At 40.2% G+C, this 23,581-nt stretch overlaps 1 protein-coding gene across 3 annotated transcripts in view; it reads right to left on the reverse strand.

The window, feature by feature from the left end:
* LOC137166573 (orofacial cleft 1 candidate gene 1 protein homolog) overlaps positions 1-23,581 on the reverse strand; it is a 101,577-nt gene that overhangs the window by 51,299 nt on the left and 26,697 nt on the right. Inside the window, exon 1 of one of the 3 annotated variants that reach the window (XM_067568347.1) lies at positions 3,994-4,195. The exons of the other annotated variants lie outside the window; for them this stretch is intronic. The gene's annotated coding sequence lies outside the window, so the exon portion shown is untranslated. Of the gene's footprint in view, positions 1-3,993; positions 4,196-23,581 lie in introns of those variants that run through there. 3 annotated transcript variants of the gene reach the window in all.

Below are 23,581 nucleotides of genomic sequence, written 5' to 3' on the forward strand. Positions count from 1 at the left end.
TCCCATCAGTATCTCCTAGAAGGAAGGCAGCTGGTGAGAAGAAAGTGAGCCCTCCCCTCATTTTGCAGCAGCTGGGTTGGAAACCACAATATTCTCACCCCTGGTGCTCTAATAGTTTCCCTTTTCTTTTACTTTGGTTCTGAGACCCACCCCAGGTTACACTTGAGCTAATGACATTTCTGATCAAATGTATTTTCAAATTTGATGACAACTGAGGCCTAAAGTTTTTTAAAGTGATTAGTAATATTGGGGGGCCAACGTGAGACACCTTAAAGGGGCCTGATTTTCAGAAAGTTCAGAGCTCTCATCCTGAGACAGTCAGGCACCTTTAAGGTGGCCCAAGTTGGGCACTCAAAAATCACTGGTCACTTTTGAAATAGTGAGCTTGATTTTTTTTCTAACATGATCGAGACTGTTGGATGTAAACTTTGCCCTACTTTAACAAAAAATACATACCTCTTGTCATGCACTCAGTCATAGTACATAATTTTAAACGGTGATTTCTCAGGTGTGACTTATTTTTTAAAAGAGATGATAGACATAAGAGATGTAAATCAGTTCCTTTAGCGTATGTTTCTGTCAGGAGTATTTAAAACAGCTATGTATTTTAAGCCAAAGCAACTAACATCTATACAAAATAAAATAAAACTAAAGAAAATAAAAATTCAAGGGTATAAACATCAATGAGCAAGAAGAATTGCTTAAAGCACAGCACAAGGACTGTAATTAGAAGTTTTGAAGTAAAATTAAAGAAAGGTTGCCTTAGGCTAGTTATCAGGAAAATAAATAAATTGCAGGCCATGAGATTTATTAGAGTCTTGAATAATCTAAGGGAACTTCTTGGAGCCCCAAACACAAATATTGAAAATTAGAGTGGACAAAGCACTAGGAATTATAATGGAGGAACAATCCTGTACATGTGCCATACTAAATGAACATCTGAACATCAAGGACATGATATTCTTCTTTGGGGTGAAATTTGCCCTGTGCAGGACAATATCAGACCTATGTACCACTTATGTTCCAATAAACCCTCCTCTGTGGTTTTAAGAGGCACAATAGACCTTATGCTGTTCAAGAGTGAATTTCACCCTTAGAGAACAATCATGGCTTTCAGTCTATAATGATGAAATATGCAGTTGAAGAAGGCCACAGGGCCACCCCTGCCAAACTGCTCAGATATCACAGGTATGTGTGTGGTATGAATACTTACAGAGATAGAGAGGCATTAAATTTTGATTTAGAGCTACCACTAGCTCCTCCCGATAGTATAAACCAGCATCCGTTGGAGGTCAAAAACAAAGAAAATCCTCAAAGTTCATTGTTTCTCATGGTGATTTAATGGACAGCATTTCCTTTGGATTATTTTGTGGGGGATTTATTTTCCTAAAACTTGAACATAGTTCTCAATTTCTTTTACCCCATGACTATTCACATGATCTGTTGTTGGGTGGTTTCAAAATAATGTATGATAAAGAGAAAGTGGGATCAACAACTTCCATTCTTCTTGCCTCAGAACACAAGAACAAAGGGATATTCAACAAAAGTGAACTGTGGCGAATTCAAAAATTAAAAGGAAATACTTCTTCAAACAATGAAAAATTAGACTGTGGAACTCATTGTCACAGGATCCCTTTAAGGCCAAGAAATTAGCAAGATTCTAAAAGGGGTCAGACAATGATATGGGTAACAAGAATAGCTAGGGTTATAATAATAAATAATAAAAAAGAGAGTTTTGGAAGGTACATAAACACCTATACTTCAAGGTTTAAACCGATCTCTAACTATTAGGGGCTAGGAAGAGAAGCAGATTATTCCATCTCTCTCTACTGCAGGGTTTCTTGCACTTTCCTCTGAAGCAGTTGATGCTGGCCACTATCAGAAACAAGATACCTCAGGTCTGATCCATCTGACAAATCCCATATGCCCTAAAAATATAAATGAATATTTAACACGGGAGAAAGCATCATAGCCAAGATACAGACTGATACCAGAAACTGAGTCGTTTCTGAAAATTAACCAACACAGATTTTCATACTCATAGAAAGGGACATAGTGGTAATGAAAGTCTCAACACAGAAGGCAAGAAAGATGACTAAAATCAGGGTGGATGAGTTCTTGCAATAGTCACCACTTACAATCAGATAAAACGCAGTTTGTTAAACAAGTCAGCATATAAATCATCCCTTATTAAAATATATCACAGGCTTGGTAAAAGAAATCCCAACCAAAACAACACCAGCTTAGAATTGTGGTAAGTCTAGGAAACCATCAACAATAGTTACTACAGTGATTGGGTGCTTTAGAAATGTGTGAAATAACAATATTGTAAAATAATGCCTTTTTTAAAAAAATAGGGGATTGTGAAGGGCCTGAGGCTGATGTACCACTTTCTGCCTACCAATATAGTTATATCGAATTGGCACCGTTGTTGAGTCTCAGTGGAAAGACCAGAGACTGAATGGGCTTATGGATTGGCAGCTGGTGTGTTGAGACCACTGTAAGACTGACCAATATTGTCTTATTGTTTCCTTATGCTCTGTATCCATCGATTGTCTCTTGTTGTACACTTAGACTCTCTTTTGATTCTGTCTTTGTACAGCACCTAGCACAATGGGTTCTGGCAGTACAGCTAATAACTAATAATAGTAATATATAAACCTAAGAAAAGAATTAAAGAAAATTCAACTTTTGGTTTAAATCCTGTAATTTTGCTGTTCATTTCATTAGAAGCTGAATTTTTGTCAAAAAGCACAAAAATGTTATAAATAGTCAAGACTGTCAAGAGCGCTTCACAAAAGCATCTATTAGAGTTTAGAGAGAGTGGGAGCTCAGTACTGAACACTGCTCCGGACCCTCTGCAGAAAAGCAGATGGTTTTTCCCAACTGGGGATTTCCCTAGTGTGGAGCAGTCCCTAGCTGACACAGAGCTGACTCTTATGCCAAACCTCCTTGAACTCTGAATGCAGGGGATGCATCAGGGAAGTAGTCAGGGTCAGAGCATGCTGCTCTCTGGCAATCCCAGGCTGGAGAATGGCCTATTAGGACCACAGCCAGTTTGTCATAGATAAGAGAAGTTTAGTGTACTTCTGTTGTATACTATTCTGGCCCTAGGATCAGGAAATTGCAAAAAGCGCTCTCTAAGTTGCATCCAGCAATTACTGAAGATTAAAGTCTCAGTCTTTATCAAGCTCTAGGATTCCCCTGTCACCTGGACAACACTTTACAACAAGTGAGGCACAATTAATAATTCATTTATCCATTTTTCCTGGAAAAAAACATAAAGCAACCATTTACTTTAGGATCTGAGACTGGAAAAATATCAGTTTGGGGTCAGAACTTTACTGGGCATCAGCAATATGCAAACTGAATCATACCATCTGAGGTGCAGAACACTTCACTGTGCTACTGAAAAGCAGCAAAATAGGTGGGAATTAGACAGAGCAAACATCCTGACTGAACCCAGGAGGGCCAGTTCGATTGACTTATGTAACAACAGCCGGAGACTGGCTTATTTTTGCAACTTGTTCTGGACCTTTAAAAGTTCTGCATGTTTAAAGAATGATGCATAGTTGGCCCTTATTTGAGCTGTCAACAATCATCTGTGATTCACATCCGTACCTTAGCTAAATTATAAGACGACCAATGCAAGGTGTAAAGAGAAGGCAACATTCATTTAATACCACATAACATTTGCTCATCTTTTCAGCAAAATGGGGAGATGCATGGGGTAGGGAACCATTTATCTTCATGACTTTTTAAAGTAAGATTCCAACAGGATCCAATACTTGGTTTTGTACTATCTGTAAATGATATGTTAATTAAATTAATGCAGCTAGAACACTAGCCAGAAAAAAACATGAATATTTTTGGAGGAAAAAAAAAAAGTTCAGTACTTTTATATACAAGCCCATTTTAAAATGTTATTAAAACGTTAAACGGTAATAGTGTTGATGTTTAATATACCTCATATGAGTTCATAGAAAACCCTACCTTAGCTTCTCAGTTCCTGCCTTCCCCTCTTCTTTTGAAACAGTATCCCTGTTCCAGTCTCCATAGCAATGATGACGTGTAGGTTCCATTGATGAGAGGATTCTTGGCACATTCAACAGGTGTGAGAATGGCCCTGTCATCATGAGAAGCCTCTTCAGGTTTAGGTTTCTCTGTGAGCTCAGCGGGATGTGCTCTCCTGCCTCAGAGAATGATTTGGACCCAAAAAAATGTGTAAAGAAAACCATGTTAAATCACTATCTAGTGTCTGAGGAAGAAAGGGGGAAAATAGGGGCTCTCAAGGTTTCTTTTTTTTTTTTTTTTTTTGGCTTTTTATCTTTCTTATAAGAAAAAAAATGGGTGTGGAATTCTTGGGTAATCATTTCCTGGGAAAGAAAGGTGATGCCAATGCTATCAAAGAACGTATTCACATAAACAGAATGAATTCATTGCAGCTAATTAGTTCTGATTATTTTTAACTCTGAGAAGACACATATGATGAAGGCAGCTGATAACTCGTAGATAAACAACACAATGCTAATTCCTTGAATATCCATCCACCTGGTTTGAGAAAAAAGCAGTGACAGAAAGATGTTTCCTCACTCCACTTCAGTGACGAGAGGAGAATTGGGAGATTATATCAAGTGTTAACTGAAGAGTAGCAGGTGTGCAATGTGGAGGTGTACCTTTTCAGGCAGAAAAGTAATGGGAGGTGCCTCTGTTGTTTTTTTTAATTTAATTTTATTAGGAAAGGCTTCTGTGCGTCACCAAGTGATTACAAAACACCGGTAACGAAATTCAATAATGAATCCTGCTGTGTCATAGAGCTCACGCATATACACAATGTATTACACCTCCCTGGAACAGTTACCCTCCACAGTGAAGGATATGCAGTTTCCATCACTGCCTTTCCTTGGGGTTTCCCAACAAGAGGGGATGGGGACCAGTTTTAACTCTGGCAGAGGTCCATTAGCAGGAGCTGCTAAGTCAGCATACTCACCAGATGCTCTGGCTATAGCAGCTTTCTGACCAGTGCTGCCCATTCTTCATGCTTTACTGGCCCATTATGACTCCTATGTTAAGGGGCGGTGGTGAGCACTTTATGTCCCTGCAGACCCATTCCCTCCATCAGGCTACTGATGAAGAACTCCACCAAGGTCTACCTGTAATTGGCCTGTTCTATATAATTCTCCTGAAGCTCTGGTACTGGCCACTGGTGGAGACAGGGAACGGGCAAGATGGACTATGGTCTGACCCACTATGGGAGCTCTTATGTTCTTACCCAGTTTACCGTGAGATGATTCTGGCCTTTGAATTTAACTGAGATGTGTAGTGCACTGCTATAATAGCTCACTTCTGATTTCATTCAGCAACACAGACCACTAAAATTCAAAGGTCAGATTCATTCCAGGGTAAGCCATGCCAGTGTTTTCTACTGTATTTGGACTATAGTTATGAGAAAAAAACTATGGGATATTCATATATTTAATTTTTAACTTATCCTATTTATTCCTCAACTGTGCTCTTTTTAATCAGCCAACCAACTGTTACATCTCATTGCCTTAGAGACTAGTGAGGGCTGAAATATGAACAGGCAATTTGGTGTTAAACATAGCACACAGGGAAAGTGCAACTATAAGAGCAGAGGTCAGCATTATTTATTGTGGTTGGTTTGGGGACAAATATAAAGGCTATGCAGAAATGCAAAAAAATTCATACACACCTGTTAAGGCCGGAGGTGCCGGAATCTGGAGATGTAATTCAAATGATGCAATGTCTCAATTCTTTTTACTGTGATCATTTGATTGATTTGCTACTAAATGCTTATGCAAAATTGAAAGAAAAAGGGAAAGAGAAAGAGATCCTTTATCTAGGTTTATATTTTAGATAGAGCTGGGCTAACCGAGGCCTCATGCCTACAAAGTAAGCCATACGACAGACCCCTTGTGTCTGTGCAAAATCCCATCCACTTCATGGAGGCTGGATTGCTACTCAAGATTGGGAGGCTTAAAACTGTATGTTTGCCTTGGCCATGGCTGCTGTGAATTCCCCCCTCCCTCCCCTTTTAGGACCTTTTTACATTTAAACACCTGACTGCCACTCTTCCACCACGAAGCCAACCTAGTGTGAATTTTTACAATTAGTTCTCATGCTGGTGTTTTGCTGTTTTCATGCTTTGAATCTATCAATGAATACTGCTTAATGTATTCCGAATCGAAAATAAGGATAATAATTAAAATAGTGTGTCATGACTTTTTACTAAACCATAATTATGACTTTTTATTTTGCTTTACCATGACCGAGTCATGATTTCTATCAAGGCACATGACCAACATTAGGGCTGATTAATCGCAGCAAACAATGTACACTGTTTGAAATTTATCCATGAAGAAATCAAGAGCTTCTCAAATGTGTGTGTGTTAACTGATGCTGTTCAACAAGCAGTTTGTGTGAATATATTTCAGCCTAACACTTGCAAACTTTACACTGTGACTATTGCTTCATGTATTTGCTAACTGCTCTCCGTGATTGCATCAGTTTAAACTTTCTACTCCCTGATTGGAAGACTCTCTAAACCCCCAAAGAGCTTCACGATGGCAACACAAAACCTTATCTTGGGAATGTGTTTCACAATCTAAACATTTACATTTGGTAGCTGCCAGACACCTAGCAAACATAAGTGTATGTCAGCACAAATGATGGGTGCCCTAAGAGCTTACAGTTTATTACACGTCCAGTGCAAATAGCCATGTGATTTTGTATGTACAGGAATCTTTACCTGCAACAGCAGATTTGCATGAATATTCACATTTTCCCATCCCACAAACAAAGTTATTTAGTTTTATTTTATTTATTGTGAACAACATTACACTTGCACAAATGTTTGTGGAGGTTATGAATATTGTCAGAGCAAAGTCATGTATTTTATTTACCAAATGTCTGTGATTACTTTTCATCAGAGTTTACCAAAAGGCAATCCTGACATCAATGACAGCAAGCAAACAAGTCATAATTCTTTATTAATAGAATTTTAGAGAAAAAAACCCAGCATTTTTCTTAGAGCAACCTGTTTGTAGTCTAAAGCTCTCATCTTGCAAAGACTTACACACACAGGTTTAACCTTCAGGACTCTGAATAATCCCGGTAAAGTCAATGGGACTACCTAGTGTGCAAAGTTAAGCACATGTACATATCTCTGGGGCCTGATCAAATATATCCTCAGAACTGAGATAAAGTGCCAGATCCTCTAGTGATCTCCCTGAGAGTGTACATCTGCCCTGAAGTCAATGGAGCTCCAATTTATAACAACTGAAGATCTGTCCCATTAAACTTCACCTGATGAAGCTTAAACCTTCGGTTTAATTCTTAATACAGAATCCAGATGGTTAAACTGCTACTATCATAAAAGATTCTTTCATTATTTATGGTGATTGAAATATAGCTAAGTAGTTTTTAACAATTACATTTACACAAAGTCACTTGATGGAAAAAAATAGGGAGGCAGTGGGGGGGGGCTGGTTTACAAAACAAGTTATAATAATGAAGCAAAAGCTGCTAGGCTGAGCCAAGAGACCTTTTAGTAAATCATTTATTCTGCAGTTTGACAATATTTACAAAGGTTTTTAGATGAATTATTTACTTGAGCTTTTATAACATGTAACATCCCGTACACAAAACAGCAACAACACATTGAAGTTACAAACCTGGGAACAAACAGTTATTCAGTGACAGATGGTAGAAGGGCTCTGACAAAAGGGAGTTTACAACTAACACAAGGAACTCTCTCTTCTATCTGTTATCAATAAAGAGAAGAGAAATGGCAGGAAAACGTGCTTCAAGGAAACAAGACCATTTTTTAAAAGCCACATTAGTTGAGATTGCTGGGGTGGTTGGCTTGTTTGTTTAAATAAGTATTTTGTTTTAGTTTCTAACTCTAAAAAATACCATTTGAAAGAGTTACCACCACCTGTGGACAGGATCCAAGGCACACAATCCAGCATAAAGGAGGGAATCACAAAACAATGCTGATTACCATATTGTTATTGTGACATATTATTTCTTCGTTATTATTTCTGCTTCTCAGTATTACCCAGAATTCCCTGTTAGAGTGGATGCTCTGTTTCGACAGGTGCTGTACATGCATATAGGAAGACAGACTCCGTGCTCGAAAGGTTTATAATCTAAATATGACAGACAGACAGAAGTATTATTTTCTCCATTGTATAGATGGGGAACAGAGAGATTAAATGAATTGTCCATGGTCACAAAAGAAAACTGTGCCAGACTGAGTCTCAGTCAAGTCCTTTAAACACAAGTCCATCAATCTCAAAGGAGAGAATCTTGTTAGTTACATTTTATATACATAAATAAACTGCCTCTTTATGTTCCATCTCCCATTCTCTGGTGTCAGTGTGTGCTACCATTGCTGGCAACATTTACCACCCACCACCACAGCCCCCTACCCTCTGCCAGAAATAAAAAGCAAGGTGAAAAGAAGCAAGAGGACTTGAAATAGAGTCTGTGTAGCTGATACATACTCTGTAAAGGCAATGGACTTTCCTACCCCAAATGGCCAGAGCAGATCCAACCACTGCTCCCACAACCCCCAGAAGGGGAGGAGGTGTTAGGAGATTCTATGCAATAATGCATACCCAGCTGAAAATGCAGACCGGTGGACTAGAATCCCAGAGCTGGGGCTTGGCCAGGACACCAGGGTGAGCCACTGACTCCTGCAAACAGGGTGACAGGAGCTTTATCAACCACAAGGGACTGTGACTTTCCATCCACAGGGTCATTTCTGTTCCCAAATATGTAGAAATGCTTGAACATCACGGTTCAGGATGTGGGGATGACTCTCCTGGGAGGCTATCATATCCCACATGGGGCCTAGAGAGAGACACTCCTCACCTGACACACCAGTGAGGAGTAGCAAAGAGCGGAGATATCAGCACATGGAGCCAAAAGAGCTGGGCCGGTTACTAACACACTGACATGTGGCCCCCTCAGAGGAGCTCAGAGTAGTTTCATTTGGAGGTTAGGGGGTTAGTAGTATGGAAAGACTCATCTAAAACCAAAGTCAGCAACAGAGTCAGGAGTGGAACCCAGGAGTCCTGACTCCCAACCCTGCTCTAAACACTACACAACCTGCTTCTCCTGATACTTTAGTTTCTTGTTCTAAACCCAATAATCAGTTAAATGACCTGGGATTCCAGAGGGGCTGACTGGGTAGTCTAAAAATTGTTGGGACTGTCCAGTGTCCCAGACAGATCTCATCACAGGAGATGATGCAACAATACTGTGATGTCAGCAATTCATATCTGGCTGCTGCCTAACAGGTCCATAACATTCAGAGACCAGAGTCTGGATGAGCAAATTGAACCTCTGGAAACTGGTGAAGAAAATCACTCCAAATAAGGTTCACGTGGAGGAGGAACAGCAGCGAGTGGAGCTACAAGGAATCATGCCAAAGGGGTGAAGGAGAAGCCATGAGTAATCCCTCCAAGGAGGAGGAGAAGGAAAAGGAACCATGAGGAATCCTGCTGAGGAAAAAGTAGAAGAGGTGACCCAATGAATCCTGCTATGGAAGCTGAAGAGGCTCCAGTAGGGATCCCACCAAGCTGAACGTGGAAGAGGAGTAAGAAGGGATCCTGCTGGGGAGGTGGAGTGACAACGATGAGCCACGAGGGATCACAGTAAGTTGAATGTAGAAGGGGAGCCATGAGAGATCCCACTGAGAGGAAGGCAACAAAGACAAGTCATGAAGGATCCTGCTGAAGAGAAAGAGGAGCTGTGAGGGATTCTACCATGGATAAGAGGGAAGACAGTCTCTATCAAAGAGAAGGGAGAACCTACTACACAGATCCTACTGAAGAGAAAGTGCAAAAGGAGCTGAAAGAGATCTGGCCAAGAAGGATGACGATGAAGAGAAATCTTGAGGGATCCCACTGAGGAGATGATGGAAAAGGAGCCATAAGGGATTCTGCCAAGAAGAAGGTGCAATAAGAGCTGCAAAGGAATCTTCCAGGATAAAGACAAAAATGAGCTGCAAGGAATCATGCCCAGGAGGAGGCTGAAGAGAAGCCGCAAGGGATCAAGGCTGAGGCGGCGGTGGAAGAGGAGCAATGAGGGAACCTGCCCAGAAGGGGGCTGAAGAGTAGCTGTGAGGGATTCAAGCAGAGGTGGAGATAGAACAAGAGAAGCCATGAGGACTCCCACCAAGAAGATAATGACAGGAACTGCCAGGGATCCAGCCAAGGAGACAGTGCAAGAGGGATTTCATCAAGGACAAAAATGACAAAGAGGAGTCATGAGAGATCCCGCCTCGGAGGAGCAGGAGCAGCTCCAAGGGATCCCTCTGAGGATGATGACAAAGAGAAGCTGTAAGGGATCCCACCAAAGAGAAGCAGCAAGCAGACCCACAAGGGATCCTGTCGAGGATGAATATGAAGAGGAGCTATGATGGATCCCACTGAGGAGAAGGTGGAAAAGGAATCAGGAGAGATTGAGCTGAGGATGACCACGAACTCAAGCCAGGAGGGATCCTGCCAGCGAAATGCAACAGGATTTGAGAGGGATGCAGCCAAGGAAAAGCTGCAAGAGATCACTGCAAACAAAAAGGTGAAAGAGGCACTGTGAGGGATCTCACCGGGGATGAGAACAAAGAGTAGCTTATGAAAAATCCTGCCAAAGAAAATGTGTAAGGAGGTCCAGGATGGATTGTGCTTTGTAGGAGATGGAAAAGGACCCACAAAAGATCCCCCTAAGGATTAAGTTTAAGAGGAATCATGGGAAATAATGCCTTGTAGGAGATGGAAAAGACCCATGTGGATCCTGCCAAGGAAACTGGATGAAAAGGAGCCATGAGAGTGTACATCAAAGCAAAGGAAGAAGAGGAGCTGCAAGGATTCCTGGCGAAGATGAAGTTTCAGAGAAGCTGTGAGGGTTCCAAACTTGTGGGACATGGAAAAGGACCTGAGAGGGATTCTGCTGAGGAGCTGGACAAAGAGGAGGGCTTTCAAAATTTGGGTTAATTCCACATCAAACTGAAACCAAAATTGCTTGGTGAATCAAAAAATTGGCTTGTGAAAGTTGGTGTCTGAAACAAAATGTGAAACTGACAGTCACTGAATAGCAGCACTGAGGAACAGAGAGAGCAGACAAAAAAGTTAGTGGGTAGAAGATCAGAGAAATATAAGTAGGGTGGAATAGCTTCATGGAGAACCAGAAGGCCTATTTAAAATTGGATTCAGAATCATATAAGACGTTAGTGGAGGTGACAGAATATGAACATACTTCCTGCAATGAGAATAATCTAGTCACAACTGGAACTCTATAGAGCACAGATATAGCAAGACCAAAGAGAATTGTCCTAATTGAGACAGAAAGTGAATAAACCATGATATGGATTGCAGTAAATGCAGAGGTCAAGGTAAGAAAAAATGCCAGCAATATTTGGTGGTGGCATTATGAGAGGCACAAAACAGCCTTACTTTTTACATAGTCAGCAATCAGTGTAGCACAATACACTGGAGAAGCTGAGATATTCTGGGGGGACTTGCATCCAGGACAGAGAGTCAAAATAAAATGGTGGTTCGGTGGTTGTAAATTTGTCCCGTCTCTCTCCCCTCTCCTCCCCCCAGATTTAATTAGACTTACAAACAAAAAAATGTTACAATTGCAGCCACATTGCTACCTTGCTATTTTTACACATTAGCTCTGGCACGGCTAATGCATATTATCTACCCAAGCTGGGAATTACACCTCCCAGCTGTTGTGTAGTCATAGCTCAAGTCTCATCTTGGGTGACTTCCAGGAGTCCTTGTGCCTTTAACACATTTTGCAAAGCTAGAGAAGTGGCAATCAGAGTTGGTAGTGAGTTAATTTGGCCTTAATTTATTTATTTACTTATTTTAAGGACTGTAGCTAACTTGCAAAGGTCACGTATACCTCTGAGCTAAGAGCCAAGAAAAGTTCAAAAAGGTCCAAAAGAGACTAATTGATACATACATGTAGAGCTGGCCACTTTGGTCGGGAAGACTCAAAGAAGCTGAAGGGATTGACAGGGTCATGCTCAGGTTTGGAGAAAGACCAGAAGGCAGAGAACAAACGAAGGCAACCGGAGTAGCTGGGAAAGGAACCGAGATGGCCAGAAGTTGCATAGGAGAGTGTCTGTTATCTAGTCATCCATTTTAATCATGAGATGAGTTTTGTTTTGTGACAGCCCATCAGGTAAGTGACAGAAAGCTCAAGTCACCAGCTAAAGCTTGTGAACTTCAGCTTTCCTGGAGGACTTTACTGTGCTGCCACTCTTATAGCAACTGATTTTTTTATTTTTTTTTGACACTTCCAATTAGGTTTTCTTCCTACTAGTTTCTGAGGTTGATTCCCTGAAGGCAGATGTGTGTCTTTGCCCTTGTTAACCACGTTCAAAATATTGCTACTATTGTCAGTAACTGTGCTATTTACTGAACAACTCCTGGAGTTCATTCAAAATATTTGGTGGATTTGTGCTCCTTAGTGAAGCTATTCATTCTGAGCACTGCTCACCTACTCCAGTGGTGAGTCACCGTAGTGAACAGCAACTGATCAAACTGGCTGAGGAATCTTAATCTAACAAGTGAGGAGCACTTACAGATCTAACGATTTCAGCTGAAGTTGCAGGTGCTCTTATCCTTAGAGGAAACCTTTGCAGCTGCTCTCAAACTTTGCTCTTAGAGGAGCTGTGAGAAGTGTTTCGTCCAGCGTATGCCCACAGTATGACTTGGTGTGGAATTAATTATACAATCACATTAGAGTGCACACTGGATATAAGTTTCAAATGGATGGACACTTCAGCCCATTGCTTTTAATTCAGTCTGGATGTTTTAGAAAAGCAAAGATGGGAAAAACACATTATGCTTGGGATTATGCTTGGTTAGATGTAAAGGTAGGGGAGAGATGGGGAACCCAAGATTAATCAACATGTTATTAGTCATCCTTGTGCTACAGTGAGCTCACAAGGACACACGCTGCAGCAAATCACCACGTCCTCTTGCGGGACGCCTTGAGAGAGACTAACCCGTGCAGGATGTCGTTGTGACATTGGGAGCAAGAGACTCAGACAGACTGAGCAGGAATAGTTTCCTTTTCACTGGGTAAAAAATTCATTTGAAGTATACCGCAGCTGAACACATGCTCATGTAGACATCCTGAAAGCACCGCTAACACTCCAAATGGAACATCTGTCATTCTGACAATTTGTTGGACTAGACTCTCTTCATGGCAGAGATGGTCTCTATGTAAGTGTTTAGTGCCTAGCATAAAGAGGCCTCAATCTTGGTTGCAGCCCCTACGTGACAGTTCAAATAATTTATTTACTTATTATTACTACTACTACTACTACTACATGTGGGGCTAGCACCTAGCACATTGTGGGCTGTACTATAACAGGATTACTACTAAAAGTAAACCTGTTGGAGGCCATTCTAATGATACAAGTTAGATCACTGACTACATCAATCAGAATAAAAAGCTGGCAAATTATATTTGTGTTCTTCATTCCTGACATTTTAAAGTTAAGTTATGCAAACCATCAGTAAATGTTGTACAGTATAAAGCTCTTTATTTTTGCAAGTTAGGCTGTGGATGTGTAATTCCGGTTCTGAGGCAAAAAGACAGGAATTTGCCGAGAGATTTTAATCCGGTAAATAATGGTTTCATTAAGAACCATACATGACTCCACAGGGAACTCTAAATATTAAGATTGGTAATAAAATCATTAGTTGTTCCAAGTCATTCAGCATATCACAGAAGCCTAAAAAGTTAATGACCGTTAGTTAAGATCCAAATACAGATGGACCAATATGCTGACTGGTTCATTTCAAATTGGCTTGGAAACAGCACTTCACTGTAGGGAACAGTACTACAATGGCAGAGCAATGGGCTAGATTACTTACATGGCATTTCAATCACTAATTTCTAAGTCACAGACAAAAAACCTTTGTGAAGACTAAGACAGAACTAAGGTTGCAAACACACAGTAGTTATTTCTAATGCATTGTTAGAACACAGTGACTATTTAAAAAATAAATGTATTGACTCCCAGATTTCAGTCTCAAACTCATAGACTTTAAGGCCAGAAGGGACCATCATGATCAGCCTGACCTCCTGCACATTGCAGGCCACAGAACCTCACCCACCCACTCCCATAATAGACCCCTAACCTCTGGCTGAGTTAATGAAGTTCTCAAATCATGATTTAAAGCCTTCAAAATTTCATAGAACATGGTTCAATCAATCTGAAGCTTTACAAAAATAATTCTCTTCCAACAAATGTGAGATGACATTTTTAACATATAAGTTAAATTTCCTATGAAGCTTTAGGATATCAAAATAAAACTTATAATGACAAGCTTGTTACTATCTAAGCACATGTTTAAATGTTTTGCTGTTTGTGAGCCTTAACTATGAAATCGCTGCCACAGGTCTGCAATGACCCTGCAACAGAACCTCAGCTGTGCTTGACCTGCATTCAACATAGCGTGGGGGTTCAGCAGAGGTAGCTTTTTAACATTGTTATGCTCAGTTCTGGGGCCAGCTGGGGGCTGATTTGACTCCCAGCACAATTTACAGCAGCCTCTAAATTACACCTTGGGCAATAGCCACCAAAAGGCCACTCCGGAAGCCTGGGATTGCCAGAGCTGCAACATTCCAGTCACGCCTCCTTCCCCTAGCCATGTTCCTGACACACCCTGTACACTGGTGCTGGCAAGGGAAATGGAGACAGAGCCAGCACGACTGGCTGTTCACCACCTAGGAATTCCCCTAGGCTGGGAAAATCCCCAATTGGCCAGTTAAACTAGCTTCAAACCTGCTATGGGCTACTGCGTCATGTAAAGAAAACAGAGCAGGGACCAGGAACTTGTAAATAAAGGAGCCAGTGAGTCCTCTGATCCCATAAGATACTGGCAGGGGGTTAGATTAGATGACCCTTGTGGTCCTTTCTAATCCTATGGTTCTTTGAATGTACTCAACTCCTGGACACTCAGAACCTCACAGGACTGTGTCCTAAGTAGGTGGTTTTCGAACTGGAGTACACGTATTTTTGCTCTCATCAGGAGGCATGCGAGAAAAATCCTGTAATAGCGGATAACACTCACTTAGTGAGACTTAGCAATCTAATCATAGATATATTATAACCCTATCTCAGATGGGGTACACCGTAGATTTCCCTTATTTGGAAAGGTGTACTCAGCCTAAAAACTTGAAAACCACTGCCCTAAGTGAATGAGAGATGGTAGAAGTGCCTGGGTTTTATATCAGCAGCAGAACACTAGATCTTATTGGAATATTTATGCTGTTCTGTCAAAGGCAAAACATTTCAGGGAGGAGGGTTTGGGGGGATGGTTATGGTCATGGCATGGGATAAGAGGGCCCCAGTTTCATGTTCCTTCTCTATCTGATTTGTACTGAGCTGGGATGAGAAAAACACTGATCTGAATCAGAAAGAGCAGGGATTTGAACTAGGATCTTCTCAGGCCAGTTACCTAATCAGCTGGCTATAAAGTTAGTCAGCATCACACACTCCAATTACATTTTTTAAAGGTTTTGGTTTTGTTTCAATATGGAACTAAAAGGAATCTCGAAACCTCTAAAGCTGCTGCAAAATGAAATTGTCATCATCCAGTCAACTCTAAGAAACACCTCACTGCAATGTTGACATGTCTGGCACCAATCACTGAGGAGATATTGCATCCAATTCTGAGAGAAACTAACATGACAACACAGGCAGTGCCACTTACATAGCAAAAACAAATGTTCAGACTATGTGACTTCTAATCTGGATTTTTCATGCCTTTGAATAATTTTAACTGTTTCATGAGAAAAACAAACAAAAATCACTTTTTATCTGCTGCAGTGTTGCACATTTTTACAAGGAACTTCTTTTATATAAGCAGACAATAGGTCTCATCATTTAAGTGGTGAAAGGGGAATTCTTGGTTAATTCTACACCTGTCTTCCTCATCAACGTTTCTGAATTTTCCTCATCAAAGTCCCAAATTTTCATCTGGCCTTCTCTGAAGGTGAAATCCTGACCCCGTTGACTTTAATGGAGCCAGAATTTTACCCAACATAAAATGTTACCCAACGTACCAACAGAAGCCAATTACAATGCCACAATATTTTCAAAAAGTTTATATTTCTTCAGAAATGAAATCATTCATAAAAACACTCAACTAGGAGCCATATTCTGAAAACATACAAATAGTACATTATAATTTCTACATTTATACTTATCCATCTGTTCATTTAGCCTCTCATAGTAATTAGTCCACGAAAGGAACCTTTCTACCTTCCTCCCTCATGTTAAAAGGCTTCATAAGGACAGTGACAATGCTGCTAAATTAAATATACTTCAGGCTAATTTTATGTTTTTAATCACAATACTAGGGAAGTATTAGGAAGTTATTATTTTGTCAGCTCTCTCATTTAGCAAAGCAGCTTCAATTTATTAACAGTGTGGAGTGTGAATGAATCAATATGTTTCATTGGGCAATCTGTCATTTGTTAATCGGATATTGATGAGATTATTGACGCACAGCTAATTAATCTCAAACCCTGCGCTAGCCTTCATATGTTTCCTTAATTATGTTCTTCATCTTAGTCTTCTGACTTTGGCACCCAGACGCTGGCTTGTAGACAGTGAGTGAAGTAAGCTGTCACAGAGTCTTTTCACACATTTACAATCCCTTGGCAGCAAAATTATTTTCCTAGTTGTAAATAGGTATCAAACAGATATTTAATAATATTTTCCAGAAGACTGATATTGATTTGGCAGGAAGTTGCTCCAAATTAGGTTAGCAAGTGAGTCTTGCATCAGAAGAGGAACACTGTGAAAGACATATCTAATGAGCACTAAACAATTATATACCTATTGGTATCTGAAGTATTGAAACTGCTTTTCTATGGTCATTATCTTTGGACTTTTGGCTAAAGAGAGTTCAACTACCGGACTGATTTTTTTTATCCCCAAATTTCCTTTTTTTTTTTTTTAATTAGCCAGCCATGGCAACAAACCAGTAGCTTTTGCAAAGAGATCTAAGAGATGGCATCACAGCAATTATTTCAGGCTTGCCTGTCACTGAGAGTATGTCACAGAAGAAGCAGAATTCAGACTTCGGGAAGAATTTGGTGGTTACTTGACTTTTTGAGCACCCCCTGCTGGCTGATTGTACAGAGTGCGACACGCTGCGAGTAGTTGCCAAGGGCTGATTGGCTTATTTCTGCTGGAGTCAGTGCTTAATTTGTAAAGAAAGAGGTGCTGGGGCTCAAGCAAATTTTTTTTTACTTTCATAACTGACATGGCAAGCCCAGAAGGGCTATGAACTGCCAACCCTAAAGGTGCCGGGGCTCAGCCCTGGCAAACCTGGCACAAATGAAGCACTGGCTGGAGTCAAATAAAGACATTGAGAGTGTGCTGATAACTGGCAAAAAGAGTTAGAACTGGGGACCATTTGCTGTGTCTATCACGGCCCTGATCGCCTCAGATAACTTATAACCTGCTTCAATGTAACAAGGATTTATTTTTAAATCCATAAATTAATACAAATTAATATATCAAATACATAAATGGATGTGATTAACTAGTGGAAATCCCACTGGCGTCTCGGCTTAATGAAACTCATACACCTGCTCTGTGGGACTGAGGGTCTTGTTTGGAGGGGAGGATGCAGGTGCTGACAGCATTTGTTTTATATAAAACAAATGCCACTAGATATCAGCTTTTCAATGCCTATCCCAAGCTTTACAACAAATAAACCAGACCTTTATTATTTTTTTTTTCATAATTAAGAGATCTGGAGCACACAAGGGCCATGTTGTGGGCCGTCCTGTGCAAGAGAGTGAGAGGATATAAGGTGACCCTTTACTCCTCCATGCTGGCTTTCCATCCATGGGAGCGCAGAGGGGTAGTGCAGCCACAAGGTTGCTATGTCCTCTCTCATGCACGTGAGCTGGGACTGAATGGGAAGGGTGCAGAAAATACTGGCTAAAGCAGCTCTGCCAATGTGCCAAAGGAAGCATTCTGGGCATGCTACAGGGCTGGTACACAGAATTTCTTCCCTGGACAAGAGGGAAGCTGGAAAGTAGATTGTGACTTTCTTGATCTGTTCCTGGGTTGTACATATTGCTCCACGTACAGGGCTTGTGGCAAAGCCAAACTGACCCCCTAATGGATGACTTATACCTAAGGCAAAAAAGAAAAGCCAGTTCCTTTTAAAAATGACTTATAAAAAGACCTATTAATTATTATTATTACCACCATAGCACTCAAGAATCCCAGTCATGGACCAGGACCCCACTGTGCTAGGCACTACACAAACCCAGAACAAAAAGATGGCCCCCTTTCAAAGAGCTTACAGTCTAAGCTTTCCATGTCTCATTCCATCAGACTGGCTTTCCTCGAATGCCTGGGAAAAGGTGAAATTTGCAGCATGTCAATGTACCATCAACTTGTTGGGATGTTATTAAGTGTATCCAAGTTTGATGTTAAATGGAAATGTACATTTTAATTGGTACATTTTTGTAAGTGATTGTACACTGGGGAAGGTGCCAGCATGATAAGCCCCTGGAGCCTGAAATTATCTTTCTATGTCCAAAGCAAGGACAGAAGCAGTGCTCATTTTCTCACCCTGTCCATGCAATGTGCCCAGTTAACCCCAAGACAGTTACCCACATCTATTTGCAGGCCAGTTGTTCATTCCTCAGGCTCATTCAATACTTGGCCCTTCTGATATGAAAGCCAATTAGCATCAATTGTGTGATGGGGAAAGGGCCTACAAAGAAATGAATAGAGAATATATCTTAAAAATTTCTAGCAGGGAATTATAATGGTACTCAACTTTAAAAACACATGATACTAGATAGATGATTGATAAAGGATTTCATTTGTCATGTGCATGTACAATAAAAGAGAATTTCAAACATGTCCACATGCTAAGCAAGTCAGGTTTCACTAAGCAATATTTCACTGTATTAAAAAACTTGTCTTTAAAAACATTACCATAAATATCCTTTCTTCTAAGCCAATCAAGACTACAATAGCAACAATCATACACCTAACTGTTCATGCCAGCCAATCAAACACACTCAAATATGGCCTTTATCTTAAAGAATGTGGCTTGCAAAAAAAGGAAATCAATGTCTATTTTATTTTATATTTATAGAAACGCTTGTTTAAAAGGATCAATGGCTTCTAAATCTTAAGATAACCAGCACTTACTTTCTTAAAGACCTTCAGGATCACAATCGAACATGCAGCTGTTTATCAGAGTTTATTATTTCACAATATTGACCAACAGGTTCATATTGAGGTTTTTTTTCTAATAATAAATTTTTTAAAAAATTTCACTTGATATGACAATAGAGAGTGACAATCATCTGAACTTCCTTTGTTTCAGTTTGCCATATATAATTAATCTTTACATAAATTACTAAATGTCTGACCGCAGCCTTTATGATTAATCAGTTCTTTAAAATGACGTTAACAAGCCTTGACTAAAAGCATTACTGCAATACACTTACACAGTAAGCCAAAAAATCTGTATCTAAAAGTGAAAAGAAAAAAATTCCCACATTTTTTAAAATAGGGGGAAAGTAGTTCCACATAAGTGTAAGCTCCTCATTTACTATAGAAAACTGTTTTCTTATAAAACATTTTTAATTTTACATGGATAATTGAAAAGCATGATATGCCTCAGTAACATATCCTGACACCTATGAATCATGACACCTATGATCCATACAAAATTATATTGGCTACTGACTTTTGTTTCTTCCTTATTTTGATTCTGTAACGTACATGATAAATCATCAAGATTTGAAAAAGGCTAGAAAGAGGCTTTCAGATTTGTGATCTGAGCATAAGACTGTGTATTCGTCTCACCTGTGACAGTGACTCCCTTTTTGGTCTTGTGCAAGTCACTTAACCTCTGACATCCCAGTTTCTCCATCTCTAAAGTGAAGATGATATTTGCTTGACTCACAATGTTGTGATGAAGATTAATCAGATAATGGACCTGATTCATGTAAACTGTAAAAAGTAGGTGTAAATTGCACATGCTGGCGCCAATGATTTCCCCTCACCTTTCTGGAGGGAAAGTGCTTTTGCTGTTGTCATCCTCCCTCAGCATGTATGAAGAGGGAGCAGCTTATATTTCTGGCCGGGTCTCTTGGGAGCCCTTCTAGCTGGAAGCTGTCATAAGAATGTATTAGATCAACCCATCCCCTAACAACCCTTCCAAAATAACAGACCTGGCTGAAAAACAACATGACATTTTCATCCTTTCTCCTCCCCACCTCCCCCTCAAAATTCTGACAAGTTTTCATCAAGATTTCAAATTCTGAAATATTTCAGTCAGCTCTACTGGACACTCTTTGGGCAGTTCTTGTCTTCTACTGGCCACTGGCCACCTTATGCTATAATATCCCTCCCCACGCTCCTTGGAGTTCCCTTTGCAGTGCTCTGGACCTGGCTCTACACCAGAAAAATCTAGTGTAAGCATGAATCTGACCCAACGTCCATAAAGCCGTTTGAAGAAGCTATATAGGATAATTGTATACTGGGTACCCAAAACACTACATACAGGAATACAGCGGAAAGTCTGTGGGATCGGTTCTGCACCTAAGCCGCCATTAACAGCAATTTGTTTCAGGATTGCAACAAGGAGAAAACAGAAGCTTAACATTTGGATGCTACAGCTTTCAATTTCTGAAATATAAAGCTACACATTCCAAGTTACCTACTAGATAAATACTGTTTTACATACAATTGATTTTAGCACTTAAAATAGGGAGTTGGAATCCATGGGCCTGATTCTACCCCTTACACCATTTTTAGGGCAATAAAAATGTGATTTCAGTGGTGTTCCTCCCAGCTTACACTGGTGCGAATGAGAGAAGAATCGCTACGTGCACAGTTTTATACAAACAAAGCTCTGTAATACAAAACCCACCAAGTTTTCCTACATGCTGCAGAATCTACCCTGCAAACCCTACATTTTCAAAGTCTATTCTACATTTTCTTAATTCTAATTAAACAAATCTTAATCTTGACTTTAATGGCTACAATTATGATATTCATTATGTTAAATGTTAGTTGCAACATAAGAATAAATTGTATAAACAGTTTAGCTGCAATTGCATGGCGTCTAACTGTACATTACTCATTAACAAGATGTGGGTAGCAGCAATTATAACATTTCCTCCTAATGTCCCCATTTATTGAGTCACAGCAGCAAGCCCCCTTTTCACAACACACACTGATTGACGATAGCAGCTTTTGTACTTGTGAAGAACAGGCACAGTAACCTGCTGTGTGCCTCTAACTCAGATCGATGAAAGTACACATTAGCTCTTAGCCTCACAGGCCGGAGTTCCTGAAGGTCAAAATAGCCATCAGCATCACTGCAGGGTAGAGAAATCATTTCACAAATGGTGAACAAAAACAACGCAACTTGCTTTGCAGTTTGATTATTGTTTATAGATACAGCAAGCCAAGAATTAAAGCATAGCCTTGAGGCAGCGTAATTATTTACAGCTGAAGACTCATATCATTATTAGCATGCTCCTAATTGCTTGAAGTTATATCAATGTTAGTTGATTTAACACATTTTTGATAACATGCATGGAAATTGTTTTCTCTGCACATGGAGTGTCAGTTTAGCTGTGAGACGGTTTCTTTATTTTTAAGGATTTTTATTTTCCTTTCAAACTGTCCTTTGCTTGCCATTGAAAAAAGACCTCACCTATAATTTTTCCTTTTTTCTTGATGTCTTTAAGTATCACTGTAGTATTTTGTAGTGTTTCTGTGGTAGGTATATTGAAATTTAGCTTGACTAAAATTTTAGGTTTGATTTTCACTAAAAATTGACTCAATAATTTCACAGCAATATCATTAACTAGAGAATAAATCAAATTTTGCTCCAGGTCATGAGTCCTAATCTTTCTTTTTTTCCATAGCACCTGAACTGAAAGCCTGCTCAACAGTAAGGGCCCCAGTCTGTTTCTATTTGAAGGCTACGGGGAAACCCCCATTGATTTCAGTGAGATCTGGGTAAGACCTTAAATATGTCAAAAAGATGATCTTTTCTAATATCAACACATTCAGCCCCAAAAGTGACAGCAAACTAAAACAACAACAACATAATAAATAATAATAATGAAAAATCTAGGTACTTTCCTTGCTTGCCAAGTGCCACTTGTAAATTGGAAGCTCTTCCAGTTAGGGATCATATGTGTTTGTGCTGTATCTAGTGCAATAAGGTCTGATCCCATTGGGGCTTCAGGGCACTACTGCAATATAAATACTGAATCACATGAAAAAAATCCCCTCCAATAAAACAATACTGTTTAGGTTGCAAAGTCAAAAATTAGGATAGATCAGGTTTACAGTTGCCCATAGAACCTTAATTCGGCCCCATTGTGCATTTAACTGTGCACTGAATGGGGCAGAGATTCTGTGAAATAAAAGAGTATTAGATAATGTAATAAAAGATTAGAATATAAATACAAGGGTGCTGAATTAAGATTTCATAGGAAACCACAAATCTGACATTTTTGAACTTTTGAGTGCTTGGCTTAGCAATCTTAATAATGTTCTTTTTAAAATTAGCTGGGTTTTGGCTTTTTGTTTAAATGTCATTTCCTAGGATTTTTAAAGAAAGCAAAAGAACAAATTCTGGAATGTACAACTGCAACAACTCCCTAGCAGGCATGATGAACAGGGTTGGAAGCCTGAATTGTCAGCATCATCGCACAGACTTCTACTACTTGAGCTATGGTGCCTGGAAACAGGAGAAGACTCTTATCCCAGAGTGGAAGAAACGGGTTGCTAGTACAATGTGCTAGATCCCAAGGGTGGCCGACAACTGCTCCTCTGGCACAATGGAACGCTCACCAATAAGAGTAAAGCTCAGCTGTGCAGCAGACAGAACCTTCTCTAAGCGTGGTCCGAGACTGTGGAATGAACCCCTAGGAACTCAGGACTATCACAAACCTTACCTCTTACCGCCCCCAGTGCAAGGCACATTTCTTTGACCTTGCCTTCTCTAATATAAACACACAGCAACAGGTATAGTAAACAAAAAAAGCAAACCAAACCAAGACCCTCCACTCCACATGGTCCTCCTTCTGGGAAGAGGACGAGAGAACAAGCAACCTGTGGCAGATGTGTAGTCACGTTGCTTAATGCACTACTGGAAGGCATTCAGATACTATGGGGATGCATGTGGTATAAAAACCTATCTATAATAGAATAGAGGAATCTTGGCCCGGATCTCTCTCTTCCCTTTCTCTGGGAGGCTCCTGTCCTTTGTGGCACCCCCAGAATTAGGAGTGGCTGCTGGGAACACGTATTGGATTCGGCGTTTTATGGGGGAGCCTGTCACAGCTCTCTCTTGCCCCCATCTCCAGAAATTGGGAGCTCCTGCCCCACATGGTGAACCAAGTAGGGACAAGGGATGGGATGCTGGGGCCACATGCCAGGTTGGAGGGAAGCCTGGATCTCTCCTCCACCTGAAGCTACAGCTGCTCTGGAAGTTCCCTGCGTTCCCAT

The sequence above is a fragment of the Emydura macquarii genome, unplaced genomic scaffold, assembly GCF_026122565.2.
Source record: "Emydura macquarii macquarii isolate MOO-44397 ecotype Brisbane River unplaced genomic scaffold, CSIRO-AGI_Emac_v2 contig_2890, whole genome shotgun sequence".
In the NCBI taxonomy this organism is placed as follows: domain Eukaryota; kingdom Metazoa; phylum Chordata; order Testudines; family Chelidae; genus Emydura; species Emydura macquarii.